A 15,789-nucleotide genomic window follows, 5' to 3' on the forward strand; every position below is an offset into this window, starting at 1 on the left:
GAGGGGCAAGATGGTAAATATCTATCCACAGGGAGTGACTGGAAAATGTGAAACAGGTGAGGTGAGCACTTGGAAGCAGGAGGAAAGTCGTCTGCTGCAATGTGACAGAGGCAGAGGTGAGAAGGTGAAAACAAACACTAGGCTGAGACAGTAGCAGTGACAGGAGGGTACGTTTGCTGCCGCTGCCTGTGCATCCCATTTGCATCTTTCTATTTTCTTTGTGCTCATCTGTCCAAACAATACAGTTTGCTTACTGTGCACATTCATACTCCTTGGAGGATAAATCTGTTCTATGAGCTTTCCTGTAGTGCCACCCTCAGGACAGAATGCCTGCACGTCATCACGTCAATTAAAGAGAATGAAATGCAGGGTGTTCATGCTCCCTGAAGGGCCCAGCCGCCTTCTGTCTAATTTAGAAGAAACACTAAAGAAACACACACTTTTCTTTGTTTGTAATCTCTTATCTTCCCAACAGAGAAACCACTCTAATTTCTTTATATAAGATCATAAGTGGTCTGAAACACATTACGTACATGTATATTTCCTCTACAGCTGTGGTTAGTTATATAGAAAACAAGGTAAATGTGTCTCCCTGTGGGTTCACATTGCAGAAAAAGTCCATTTGGCTGTTTATTTATCATCAAGCTTCTTTCACCATGATAAGAACAGATAACATCAAGAACAGAGGAAGTAACAACAGTCCAGACAAATGGCCTCTGACCCTGTAAAGCCTGCATAGATTAACATCTCTCCCAGCTTCTGCAGTCTTATAGCAGATACTTCATTAAGTGTATAATGCTGAGCTACGGTGGACAAACGTGAGAAAACTAATGATTTTCTCTAGAAAAGATGAAATGAGAGTCTCAGATGATGAGATGAGATGAGATGAGATGAGATGAGATGAGATGAGATGAGATGAGATGAGATGAGATGAGATGAGATGAGATGAGATGAGATGAGATGAGATGAGATGAGATGAGATGAGATGAGATGAGATGAGATGAGACACTATTAAATGACATAAGATGAGGGGACATTAGATGAGTAAGATAATGTGAAATGAGATATGACTAGATGACTGTATATATACCAGCAGGGAGGCTGCGCAACAGGTAGTTCATGAAGGGTATCACGCTGACCTATGGAACAAACGCATTTTCTCTTGAGCCAATCAAAACAGGCTCATGTGAATTACAAGCAAACATGAGCTGCATCGATATCAATAATAAAATTTAAAAAAATAATATCAAGAGACAAGTGTATCACTGATTGACACCGGGAAAAAAGGCTAATCCACAGGAGGTGAGAGGAAAGCTTTAATTCATGCAGCCGGATTCGGTTTGAGGTGATTAATACATGCAAAAAATAAGATGGATTAACAGAGCTGTCAGGAAAAATAACAGGCAAGCCTGGGAGAGAAATGAGAACAAATTAAAGAGACATGCTGGAACTGCTGCAGTGCAGTGGAGCAAGGGGGACGTCATTTAGATTATACATGAATTATCCTAACTTGTGGCCACCAGTTTAAGAGATTTAAGTAAAGTGTGCATACAAAGGAGAGAATACAGTGGGATTACTGTGACTTAAGTAAGAAAGTGAAGCTGCCATGAGATGGAAAGCTAGAACTTTATACAGCAGTTACATGACTGTAATCAATATGTGTGTGGGCTGATCGATAAGCAGATGCCGCTCTGTGGCGTGCATGTCCAGTTCAACAATTAAGTTTGAAATCAATAGTCATCCAACACCTACCCATATGGCCCCCCTCAGCCTACTAGCTCTTTCCCAAGATGTACACTGACCTCAGTGGACGTCTGAGTGAGACTGAGACTAGCCCTTGTTTCCCTGAAATTGCGTTGAGATTCTTCAGGAATTTACAAGAGAATTTTAATCACTAACTGGATTATGCTTAGGTGCGTGTTTGCTTTAATTAAAAGAGGCTCCATGTTTATGAACACTGCTGGAACATGGTGGGGGTGGATGATAGGGCTGTCACACATCTGTGTGTTTTTTCCTGTATTTTAATGCATCCTGATGCTTCCATAACCTTAGCTGAGTGTTGAGGGTAATAACGATCAGAGTTCAGTCATACTGTAGTCACTACAAGTGGATAATATGCTGCAAGATCATGTATTCTGGTGGAAAACAAGCACTCAGAAATGTAATTTCTCTGACACGGTGAGTCTTGTTTACTCAAAAGGGGGCTTATTGCACAGGACTGTGTGCATATGTGTGTGCTACCTCTTGTATTGGTATGGGCACTTGCCCAGGACAAAAAGGGGAGAAGATTTCAATTTCCACTAAGTCATTTTTATAGTCCTTCATTTACAAATGGATAGGTGGATGGATCATGCAGGTTCAATCAAATCTTCTTCCTGTCGTTTGTTTCAAGCTGGGTACAGAAGTGAACAGGACTTATTGCATCCGTGTCTTCATCTGGACTGAAATATTAAATCAAACAAACACTCATGTTTATCACAATACGACAAACAAAGAGCCTCTTCCTCCTGCTGTTAAGAGGTTATCATCGTGATTCTGTGTGTGTGTATTACACAGACACTCAGCGTAGCATGAACAGAGCTGCATGTGCATCCACTGTGCCCATTATACAGCACATCAAGCCCCTGTCTTTGTTGATAGCAGCTGCTCCCCTGAAGTGTCTGTCTTGTGAGTGTGTTCCTGACCCAGCCATGCTTCACCTGTCCACCAGGTGCCCTCAGCGTGCACCCCCTGATCTGTACACCTGTCATCTCTCCTGGCTGCCTGCCTCACCAGCTGCTTCTTGTTACCTCATTAGTGTCAGTACATGTAAAAAAGAAGAGTTGCTGTGTTTGTTTCTGCTACCTTGTCTGTAAACATGTTTTTTTTCATGGTCTCTTATGTTTTGTTGTAGTACTGAATCACTGGAGACTTTCATCTTGGAAAGGTGTCGGTTGTTTAAACATAGTGGAAAATAGAATTCCACAGGACAATATGCATGAATGGTGTAATGTGAAAAAGTAAAACTGTAAATGTTTTGACTGATACAATTTGTATCTAATCTTTTGTTGTGAAGATGAACATGAGATGATATAAGGCTCAACAAACTGACGTGATAATTGGAAAGGAATAGAAATGATTTGACAGATTAGCTGAGATAAGACAAATGTCATGGAACTGTGATTATATTACGTTATGTTAGATTAGACAACATGAGATGAGATATGATTAGATGAGATGAGTGGAATGGAGATAATATGTGAGATGAGATGAGATGAGATGAGATGAGATGAGATGAGATGAGATGAGATGAGACAAATGTCATGGAACTGCAATTAGATTATGGTATGCTAAATTAGACAACATGAGATGAGATATGATTAAATGAGATGAGTGGAATGGAGATAATATGTGGGATGAGATGAGACAAATGTCATGGAACTGCGATTAGATTATGTGAGATGAGACGAGACATATACCAGAGGTAGATATATAGATATATCTGGATAACCCCTTGGAGATGATGAGCATATAGGTGCAATACTCACACACCACAGTGTACAATAAATTATTTATTTAGTGGGACTTGTGGGACTAATAAAGGTTTTCTTAATCTTAATCTTAATCTTAATTTGAATACTTTTTAGTGAAATGAATCCAGATGAAGTTGAAAAATTATTTATGGTATACATGATAAGGCAAGAGGCAGTGAAATATAACTGAATGTCTTCTCCATGAAGACATGGCACCATGTCGACTACTTGATGAAGAGTAGTTTTTTTAGCAGCCAGGGTAAAGCATTGCTTTCCACTAGAAAGAGGAAATGGAAAGGCTGAGAGACAGAGCTACTGTGATAGCTTCCTCAATTTTATCTGTCGCATCTAAGGTCACCATAGTCAAGACAATTTTCTTCCTTCGTGTGAAATCCCCATCATGTTGCCAAGTAAATACACTCAATGCAGCAGTTCACAGAGCAGATTCCAGTCTTTTTAATGTCCTGCTTGGTAGAGTCACATATTTTCTGAACTTACGTTCACCCAAAAAAAAAAAAAGGCAAACTGAAAGCAACCTGCAGATCAAAACAAAGACTGAAGGAACATCAAACAAGCTACGTGCTAGTGGAGAAAATGATGAAATTCAAAGTGTTTTTGATTCCAGCCATCCTCACCCTGCAGCTTCCCCAGGAGCAGCGGGGGAATCTTGGCCTTCAGCTGCAGCCTGTCAACAGGCTGTCACGGAGGCTGAATGTGAGTCAGTACCTCACTGCCCACACTTCAAAATAACCCCTCTCCTTCACTCCATCTCTGCTTCCTCCTCTTTTAGTTCCACTTCACCGAATGTCTGGCAGTTCCTTGGTCTGATGTGCCCTCTATTATATAGGCATCGGGCCAAGACGCAGACACCATTGTGAGACGTCTCTCAAGATACTGATCTGAGTCAAGCTGACAAGGGCGTCCAGGTTATTTACAAGAGAAGATATTGCTATTCAGTTTCCTGCCGTCATTCTCTATGGGACATTGATAGGTTTCCTCGGCCTGTGTTTATGTTTTCTTCGGGAGTTGATGGCAGCCCTGAGAAGAGGTTAAAGCATTTGTTTGTGTCTGCGTGTCACCGTGTCTTAAGTGGTTAACGTGTGTCCTCTCCATCAGACAGACCTGATTCTTTTCTATCTCAGCTGCTTCCCCTTTCAACAGTTGGACTGTATTAATTATGTGTTGTTCTTTTTACAATAAAAAGCTCATCATAACTTGAATCTTTTAGCTGCACAATAACATTGTATTCCCCATAGTAATTTGCTGAGATTAGTGTAGAGAAAATAAGCAGTCAGACGATCAAGCCGGCTGGAAACAATGAAGAGAAACTCTTTTAAGGATTTACATTCATTTTAACATCATTTTTTTTTTACACTAACTATATAATTATGATACACTACTGTTTGCTGCATAGACAAAATTTCAAAGGACATTTCTCCAATCAAAGTGATAATGACAGCTTTCCACTGGGGAGGGTTCTGCAGTGCCCTCTGGATGGCAGTGGTCAAAGTCATCATTAAAGCATTTAATGACAGTCCTCAGGAAGCCATTATCGTTTGGGAAGTAATTCATTAAAGCCTAATCTCCTCCTTCAACCCCTTATTATAAGCACCAAAGTTCATTATGGCGCAGGGCAGAACTTTCCCAAACCTCAGCATCTACTGGAAGAGAAAGAGCTGACCCGATGCCATTCGAAATGAGCCGCGATAAACACTGAAGAGGAGCTCAGGTCAGCAGGCAGAGCGAAAGCTATTGATCTTTCCTCATTATGATTGCTTTCCTGCATCTTTAGTAAAAAAAAATGTATGTCATGTCATAAAGTATTTAGGAATCGTGGTCTATTGCACTCAGTCTTTTCACTTGTAACTATCCCTGCTTGGTCCTTTTCCGCCTGGACTCTCAGAGAAAGTAATAAAATCATCAAATGAAAATCGACACTCTGACAAAGTGGATTTTTTTTTACCTGACTGTGATGTATAACCAATTTCCTATGCTGCAAATGGAGGGAAAAAGCCAGAACATATGTGTAAATTAAATACAAAAAGACAGATGATGGAGCAGACGAGGAGGAAGAGATTTAAAATGAAGTAATGCTCACAGAAGTCTTCTTGCAGGAAACCATACTGGAGAAGCAAAACATCAAAGCTGCCTTCATGCCAGATTTTGCTGGAGTTCAGGTACTTTGCATCCACGACCTTATTAGTGTTGGTCTGTCTATTAGTTATTAAAGTTTGCACCTAAGCAGCAGATCCTGTAAGTCCAGTTGAAGCTCCTGGGGGTTTGATACGTCATCAGACTCCAGGTCATAACAGCCTGGAGCTGCTTAGAGAGGTTTTCAACATGTTTGGAGCGTATCTCCTGAAGAATCCTTGCCCATTCTTCTTTGGTGAATCTCATAAGCTCCTCCAGATTTGATGGTGTCCTGGTTTGGACCCTGGTCTTTGTACACTCTCAAGGATTTTCCATCAGATTTAAGTCAGGGGCTTTGTGCAGGCCAGTCAGGAATGTGAGGTAGTTCTTCTGTAGACGAGACATATGCTTCTTGAAGTTGTCAAGTTGGAAGAGAAAACCAAGACTTTGACAGTTTGGTTGTGCTTCAGGTTTTCTTTCAAGATATTCAGTGTCTTCTTTTTTTCACGATTCCTTCCACCCTGACAAGATTCAGTGTTCAAGACGCACTGAAGTGCCCCCGCAGCATCATACTGCCACCACATGACTGTATGAACCGCGTTCTTTGGGTACAGTATACACCTCTCAGTCTGGCAGTCCATTCCTGTGCAGGACTCTAGTGACTGTCTTCAACGGCACTTCAATTTCATACCTAACTAAACCATTTACGTGGTCTTAGCAGTTCTAGACTCTTTAGACAGATCTCTCACCAGACTGTTTCCCTACCTACCTCTTCCAGTCGTGCTCTGCACTCTTTCATTCTCTTGGAACTTCTTGATAATACCGCTCTCACACCAGCTGTTGAACTTAGAAACACTGTGATAAAACGTCTCTCTCCTGCTTTGTAAGTACTCACAGTCCTTTTTTCTTTTCACTTATGTCATGATGCTTTCATTGTGATACTGTGTGTGAGACCAATCCTCCTCTTCGGGTGCATGTCATCTGCTTACAAGGTCAGTCAGTAGTAGTGTAATGGTGATTTGTACTATGGCTAAACAAAGAGGACAGTTCTTATGGGGGCTAAAATTAACACTGACCTTCAAACTTCAAAGACAGCAAAGCAATGACAATCTCTCTCCTTGTAGCACTCACTTATCTCCAGCTAAATCTTTTAACTTTCACTTTGTTGGCCTCTTCATTTTGTGTTTCTGTGCCAGTGTCAGTGTGAGCGGACAGAGGATTTTATGGGTCAACAGCAGGCAGTATTGAAGATATTGAGTTGCTGGCTAGACTGTGTATGGGTACAATTTTCCCCTCATGCAGCAGCATTCAAAAAACATTGTTTCAATATCTTTGACTCCACTGACTACTCAGGAGACGACTTATCTCAGAGCAGCGATGACATGTTTTTGTTCAGATAAACACTATATATTTAAAACATTTGTTATAGGTGTATTGTTGCTTGTTGTACTCTTGTTTGTTTGAACACTTTATCTACCACTGATTGTTTTGCAATATAAATAATTACTGTGCTTGTGTTTACCTGGCAGTTTTGTTTGTGATAATTTGCACTTACAGTGTAACAGTGAGTGACTGTAGAGCCCTGGAACAATCAGGAGTGACAGGAGGCTGTGTGTGTGTGTGTGTGTCTGTGTGTGTGTGTGTGCTCTTGCTAGAAAACAAAAACAGACTTTACTAAACTGACTGTTCATTTTATACCTTATCCGCTAAAATCTAAGATCAAAGATGCTCACTGTGCAGTAAATTGTAGTCTGAATGGAGACACATTAGAATGTGTGTCAATATGAATCTAACTGTTGATGCATTCTGAATGAATAAGTAAACTTCCCCTCTCTCTTTCTGTTCTCAGAATCACTCACAGCTTTCCTCCTACTTCTCTCTAGCCGCTCTTTGACAGACAGTTACACAAACCAAAAGTGATGAGAATCAATACTTCCTGAAAAGAGCGGTCAAGTCGCAGCCGTTCTGTGTTAAATCTTTCGGACACGACCCTGCGGGTCAGAGTTTAATCCGATTGTGTGTGACGAAGGAGGAGGGATGAATGTGTGATAATGTAATGAATGTCCTATGAGATTATTCAGAACACATATCATGTCTTTCCTTCATGGATTTGACACAACAACAACTTCAAGGTTGAGTTGATCAACCGAAAAAAACAGAAGCGGAGTTGACCTGCATGGACATGCACAGATCATGTCATGGTCACTTCAAGTGCAGTGATTATTGGCTATGAGGGATGTATGTGAATTTGATCTATTGTCCAAGGAGGACAAAACAGGACAAAAACATGTTTACCAAGGCTACAGACTGTTTCATTTCTCCTATTAATTATATATTCAAAAACTGGAACAGGGGCTAGTTTCATGTCAAGGAAATGTCAGCCTTACTTCAGGAGACTAATTCAAAATGAGTCTTTTCTGCTGAATTGGCTCTGCTAGAATATCTTTTTGTCCACCATGAAGCCTAAATACCAAGTGAAAATTGATACTCAGGCTGAGTGCTACTCATATGCTACATATAATCAATTTCCTCTTCTGCAAATGGAAGAAAAGTGTGTGGAAATTAAATAGGAAAGGACACACGATAAAGGAGAGGATCTTCATACACAAAATACACACGTGTATATATGGTTATTGCACATCCCATCAAATAAAAAAGCTATGGTAATAAAAAAAAACTAAATATGGATCAATTGTTCTTTCCTGTCAGTCCAACTCATTCAAATTTCTACCCAAAAAGTCTGAACACAGATCACAGACGAGGAAAAAAAAACACACAAAAGCCCAGGAACAGAGGAGCTGCAGGATGCTTCTGATCGAATCAAGATGGCAGCGATGACAAATGAGGTTGCTGTGTGGTGATCCTAACAAGCAGGAGCAGCTGCATGAGGCTATACCACATCAGCTAGCCAGGTGCAACTGCAAGAAGAAGATGCATCACGGTGCCACTTCACTGTTCCAGAAGGATGATGGTTCCCAGATAAAACTGGAGTTTATTTACTGGCCTGAAGGCACAAGTGGAATACACAGAGAGGCTGGATCCTGTCACTGCTCTGACACTCTGCACCCAGACTAACAGAAAGACTTCTGCGATAAACAGAAAGACACATTTCCTGCTGTGAATAGCTGCTTTATTGTAGGATCAAGTGTAATTTGAATTTTTAACCTAATAACCTTGAACTGTGCCTTTCTATGCTACTCATCTATACATCAGCAATGTCAGTGAATATGTGCAGTTATGGGTGAACGAACTGCTGCAGTAAAAACCAGAACATGGTGGAACATTTGCCGATATCGCCATCATTGATGAACTTTTCTTTTAATCAATATGTTCCTGCCATCCTGTACATGCAATGGTTGCTGTTTTGTCAAGTCTACTCTAGATGGTGCTGCAGGATAAGCAGCTGATTGATCTGTGTGAAGCGGATCAGAGTGACTGTGAAAACTATTAAATAAAGAAACACAATGAATGTGGTTAATGTACTGTATTTACTCATTAAAATGCAGAAAACATACTTTTCTTATATCCAAGCTCTGATATGTGGTGCTTGTTAAACATCCATCCATCCATCCATTTTCTTTACCTGCACCCTGGTGGTCCTGTACTACAGGGTCATGCAGGGACCGGAGCCTATCCCAGCTTCCAGTAGGTACAGTCTGGACAGGTTTCCAGTCCATTACAGGGGCTTGTTAAATATGTCATTCCAAAATCATAGATTTTGATCTACTCTGGGCCACCATTCAGTCACAGATGCTGGATGATAATGCCTGGCTTGCATTTCTTTCCAAACCAATTAAGGGTTTTGCACACCAGACCTCACAGTGCTGCACACGTGCATCGATATAAATGCTATGTGGGCAATTTTAACAAAGTGTGCATGCACACAAAATAAAAAAAATAAATAAATAAAAAAAATCACACAGAGGAAAGTTACTTCCTCACACTGCAATCCAAATAATCAATCATGCAGTAGCATTGATGTCACACTAGGGGGAGCTGCTGTATAATGAGTGTGCAGTGTGGCTGCTGTAAAACAAACAGTGAGAATTAGTCTTTTAAAAAAGACACAAAGAAGAGGTGGGTGGTACGTTCTTGATCCTGAGGACTTAATTTTCTGGCTAATGAGCCAATTATGTTTGCAGTAGATAAATGTTACATCATCAGCCTGAAAATATGTGTCTGTATATCTGCTGATGTGAGCCGTGGAAATATAACGAATGAATGGGGAAAAAAAAGACTGTGGCGGTGTCAAAGAGGCCGAGTAGGCCTGCACCATTCATCATGCACCGTGTTGCTGTTTGCTGTGATAACCCTCAGCTGACATCCAAAAATATAGCTCAGTTAGGCACAAAATGAAGCATGAAAATACAGCCAATACATACATCATCCAACAGAGAGAGAGGCTCCACTATAAGGTAAAAAACATGTGTGACTCGCCGTCTGCTGTCTCAAGCTGCTAACCCGAGCTGCTAACCTCATGACAGGAGGCAGCTTAGCGAGCCGCACGCCACGGTCGCCTTCCACCAACCGCACAATTCACTGCATGATGAAGAATGATGGGTCGGGACGATGATAGAGATGTAAGAATGACAGCATTGTCTGGGAGACAGACAGAAAAGACAGACAAGTTTGAAATAACTCCTTTGTGTGCAGGCAACTGAGCTTTTCTATGCATGTCACAGTATGTAATGCACATTGTACTTTAGGATGGTGGCCCACACTGATTAGTGTGTCATGATTCTCATCATGTTTCTTGATTGTATGATGGGTTGGATGCCGATTCAGTGCATTCAAAGAGACTTTCATGGCAATAAAAAGGTGTGGGACGACCTTCCAGGGGTCATCCCTCGTCTCTCTGTTGACACTCATCCATCACTTCCACAACAATGGTCTTCAGATTTGATCACATGAACTGAATGCACACACACACACACACATAAACGTGGACTTCCTATCCCTACAGGCTGCCTGGTCTGGTCTAAGATCAGGGGTTGAGGCTCTTGCCTCCCCCGTCCTGCTCCCTTGAGGTTAATTATGTTCACTTTACCAGCCGTGACTCACTTTCTGTCTGCCTGAAAAGCTCATGGAGTACTACAAGCCCCAGCATGGCTGCTGTTATCGCTAACAACTAGCCGCTCACACGTGATACATCGCTGCATTGTCAAGGCTGGCTAATTAAAATGACTGACTGTATACACTGGATGTGCAGCAGGTACTTCTTTTAGTATCCAGTTAGTGTCAGAAAGTTCCCGCTCGTCTGTTCCTTTAAAAAAAAAATGTCCCTTTACCAGGATTCTGAACAAAAAATGTAATTCTACAAAAGCTAAGGCAAAATAATTTTGTTTTTTTCTTCTTAAATTAAACATTTACAGTCTTTTCCTTTAAACCTGCCTCTTTGTTTTTTTTTTCAAAAAGTGGATTATTTGTAGAACACAATGAAAAGCACATCCTTTTAGCTGCATTCAAACATGGCATGAATTTAAAAATCACAAACACACACACACACACACGGCTCACATTGGAGAGAAGTCATTTGCTTTCATTCTGAGTCCCTGAAAGCTCAACAAATTGCAATCTACACATCCTCACACTTACACTGAGAGAGAGCGAATGAAAAGTGAGTGGAACATGTGAACAACTTCACTCAAACCATCACATTTGTTATTTAACGAGGCCATTTTTTTCACCCTGTGTGAGGACATGCTGTGTTTTTCGTGCGCTTTTGGAATGACAATGCTGATAAAATGTCCATGGTTAAATTACAAAAAAAAAACTCCTGACAAAAAAAACCTGGCCTTGTTAGGACATGCCTTTCTTAACACTTCTTTTATGGCGAAATTTTTTGATACGCAGCAAGGCCACATTCATGGTCGAATCAGCCTTTACACACATTTTTTGACTGGCTATAAAATAAATTAAAAAAAAAAAAAAAAATATTTCAGAGGCCACAATGGTCCATTCAGCTGGTAACCATGACAGTGACAGCGAGCTGTCCTGGAACTACAGAAAATATCGCATATAACATAATCAAAAAACGTATGTTAAAATATTTATTAAATGGGAAACATCAAAATTATAATCAATATTTTTTTTGTATAATTTTGGTTTCTGGGCATCTGCCAAGGACTTATTGAAATATCCAGTGGGTTTGTGAGTTGTATTTTTACCCAAGTGTCCTTGTGTCTCCGTATGCTAAGACACAGACCTCATATCTGATTTATTGCATCAGTGCAGCTCATAACATTCACTGCATGTTATACCCTCAACACACCCTCGTCTTCCTCATTTCAAGTAGACGTTCTGACTGATCTTCACATTGGAGAAAATAAAAAGAAAACACAAACACAGATGGGGAAATGGATGTAATCTGAAGTTAAATCCGAATAAAGCTAAAAGTATGTTTTTGTCATGCGGCTCCTATTTGTTAAAAAGTGAAGTAAAAGTTGTTCTTTAAAAAGTTCTTTAAATCAAATACATACAGGTGTTTTGTTGTAGGGATGTCCCGATCCGATCACGTGATCGGAAATCGGGCCCGATTACGTGATTTCAGACTCTATCGGAATCGGACATTACCTCCCGATCAGGACTCGGATATATATTTATTAGGACTCTCAAAGTTAACGCTTTCTGTACAGGGTGGCTCTGTGTCTTGTAGTGTAGGGGTATGACAGTTGCTTTTGGCGCGAGAGGTCCTGGTTCGAGACTTTGATGAGCCGCTGCATGTGTGAAATCTCCTAGCGTGGCGGTCTGGACACACACACGTTTTGCTAGGATCGGAACATCCCTATTTTATTGTTTATATCAGGCTAATAATGTCTCACTGCATGGACGTCCTTTTGTCCCTTGAGCATCATTTTTTTTAACTTCTACCCCACAATGACTTTCCCCTTATATTCCCCCCCAGATACCTTACTGCACAGTGCATCCTTCGTCTCCCAAAAGTTTGTTGATGTGACTCATTCTGAAGTGAAAAATAAACTTCTGTAAGTTTCAACTAAAGATTACAGATTCTACCCGAGGGACGCTCAGTGTTCAGCCACAGAAATAAAAAATATGACCGAGGACTGGTGGACTCATTCCACATGGGACTTAAGAGTTCTTTCCAGGTATAAAATCCAATATAAATATTTATCCAGTACACAGACTGAGCAAACAAGAGTAAAAGTTTGAAATCCTGTCAGGTCCACAATCATAGTTAACAACGTGACCTGATGGGGACTTTATAGAGTACAACAAATCCTGGTTTCTAATGGTGATGCTAAAGCAGACCTGGGCAAAGTACGGCCCGCGGGCCACACCCGGCCCGCTCACATCTTCATCGTGGCCTGCGGCCTGTGCACACAATATTAAACAAAGGCAGCAAAAGTCAGGTGTTGAGCACGTCGTTACCGGTAACGTCTTTCCAACCCTCCTTGTCTCATCCACGCTGCTGTACTGCGTCATCCCATCTAATCTCTGGAGAGACACGGTCGTGCTGTGTACACTTTAAAAATGCTGCGCGACTATGCTGAAATATACGGTAAAGCACACAGAAACTCTACGGCTCATTCAGATGTTACCGCGGTGCTGCCAGCCGACATATTTCATCGTCATCTGCTCTTAAAGGTAGGTAGGAGATTTTTGAAAATTCAGTGAGAGTCAGCCAGATTTTGAAAGTAAACACACGCCCCTTTCTCTCGGAGCTCACCCCGAAGCCACGCCTCCCAACCAGTCTGTGACTTCAGCCATCATGCACGTACCTCTCTGGTGCGTGCAGAGCAGGAAGAGAGTGACAACCAGCCAACTATACGCGCAGGGGCGCCTCGTAGGATTGGCTGATGTTTTTAGCGTTTTATAGCTTCCACAGATGATTCATATTCTTCGTTTTAAAGCGAAACTGCCGAACTAATCGGTTGCTATCGGATTGTAAAGAGAAGTTACACTAATTTAACAAAAAGTGTGTCAGAATGAAATCTCCTACCCTACCTTTAAAAAGCACAGATCTTGCCCGACTTTCAGAACTCTGGGATTTGCTACTTTTACTTTTATTTCTAACTCTAATGGTTTTCTTCTATAGAAATATCTTCACATCATCTGTGCTGCTCTGCACTGTGTGTGTGTTTCAACATACGACCAGCACACACTCAGAGCAGACATGGACACACACAGAGAGGACAGAGGAGGAACCAGTAAATGATAGCAAAAGATTCTTACAATGATGGAAATGTAACAGGAGCATATTTATAAAGGTAGATACTGTGCCAGTGGTCTCCAATTTATATTATTATTTATGAAAGAAATGTGGCCCTTTGCTTTTCTTATGGAAGTCTATGTGGCCCTCGCAAAAAATAATTGCCCACCCCTGTGCTAAAGGGAACAGCTCTAACCACGAACATCCATTAAAACACTGTGGTTCTATTTTTACCAAATATTTTGGTGTTGGCCTGACAGAAGGGTCAGGAAAGGCGGTCGCCACAATGACCTTTTTGCTGCTCTGAGCCAAGCTGTGTAGGAGGATAAGTTTTCAGCAGCGGAAGGTTTTACCAGATATAAACACAATCTGCTGCATACAGGTTATTTATGAGGTGTTACTTGTATAAGCAGGCTCTACTGAATTCTTAATTTTATTACACGTGATAGTGAACTGGACTTGATCTCTTTACAGTGAAAACTTTTTGGCTTCTTTTTTTTTTTTGTATTGCTACAGGAAGTTGGAGTCTTGCAGATTTTCATGGGTGTCTTGGTGATGACTTCCAGAGTAATTAAGTAGATATCCAAGGGTTGCTTCGGGGCACGCATGCTTGACTGAAAAGACTTTCATAATCAGCAGAAGTGCTTGCTTGTCACTCTCCCACAGCTCCACCCAGCTAGCTCTCATTTCACAGCGTATATGGGGATTTAGTCAACACTTTGTGAGCACTTGACTAACATCTCAGTGACAGTCAGCTCTTCCGGGACCATTTAAAGTCAATACCTGAAATGCAATGAGTGGACGGGATGTGATAAAACAGATACCGTCCGAATTCCCCTTGTAGCAAGAAAAATATGCTTCAGAGCAGGTAATTGTAAATTATGCCCATGATGGCTCTGATTGTCAGATCATAATATAATTTTATGTCCTCAGCCGTGAAGACTAACTCAGGAGGGACTATAAATTACCTGCCTATGTCTGCTTGAATTTGCTATTCCCTAGAATGCAATAACAGCTCTTTCTTGTGCCTATACTCACTAATAAATCTTTTTGACTTGTTAACCGTTGCACAGGGAGCCAATTTGATACACAGAGCTTTATCTGCTGCTACTCCAGCAGGACTTTCTTTGACAGGGCGTATGCATGAGCACTGCTGTTTTGAAAATAAACGATATGTGGACTTTGTGGGCATGTGGCTGCTTTAAAAGTCCGAAATGAACTGCAGATGTTCTCCATGTTGAGCCTCCAGCCTAAAGCAAAGTCACTTACAAGGTGTCTGCCTCCAGATGTGTCATCCTTTACCCTTCAGACTGAAGTTATGTCCAAACTGAGGCACTTGAAATCCAATTGGTTTACCAAGACTCTTCGAATGTGGTAAAAATTCCCCTCAAAAAATTCCACTTTCATGCATCAGGTGAATCCTTTATATCCCAGGATTCATTGCACATTTCTAATGGTTACCTAGATTCATTTTACAATAGAATAAAGAGTTGCTAAGCAACATGAGCAACATATAGTGAACTCATTGGAAAAACATTTTCGGACCTTTCGGACAATACCGCCGCCATTTTCTGTCGCCGTCATTACATGCGGATCTCTGCCCGCTAAACAAACTACATTGTTAGCAATTATAATTTGTGCCATTATATCCCAATAAACATTTTATGTAGAAAATAAAAAATAATAATATATAAACATGTGTCATAGTACATTAGATAAAAAAAACATTATATTTGTAAGACAGGTAATGCAACTTCCTTTACCATTCTTATGCGCAATGCATGATGGTACATATCGCGTACATGTAGCGACCATTGGACATGTGCCGTCCTCGGTATGTCTGCTATACTTTTGACAGGCCAGTTAAACTCTTCCCTTTTTCAAGACTCTGAAGACGACAGTCTGATTGTCCTCACAGGTTTATTGGAGAGCAGGAAAGTGTGAAACTGAAACACATAAATACAACTACCGTAATTA

Source organism: Parambassis ranga, chromosome 14 (genome assembly GCF_900634625.1).
Source record: "Parambassis ranga chromosome 14, fParRan2.1, whole genome shotgun sequence".
NCBI lineage: Eukaryota > Metazoa > Chordata > Actinopteri > Ambassidae > Parambassis > Parambassis ranga.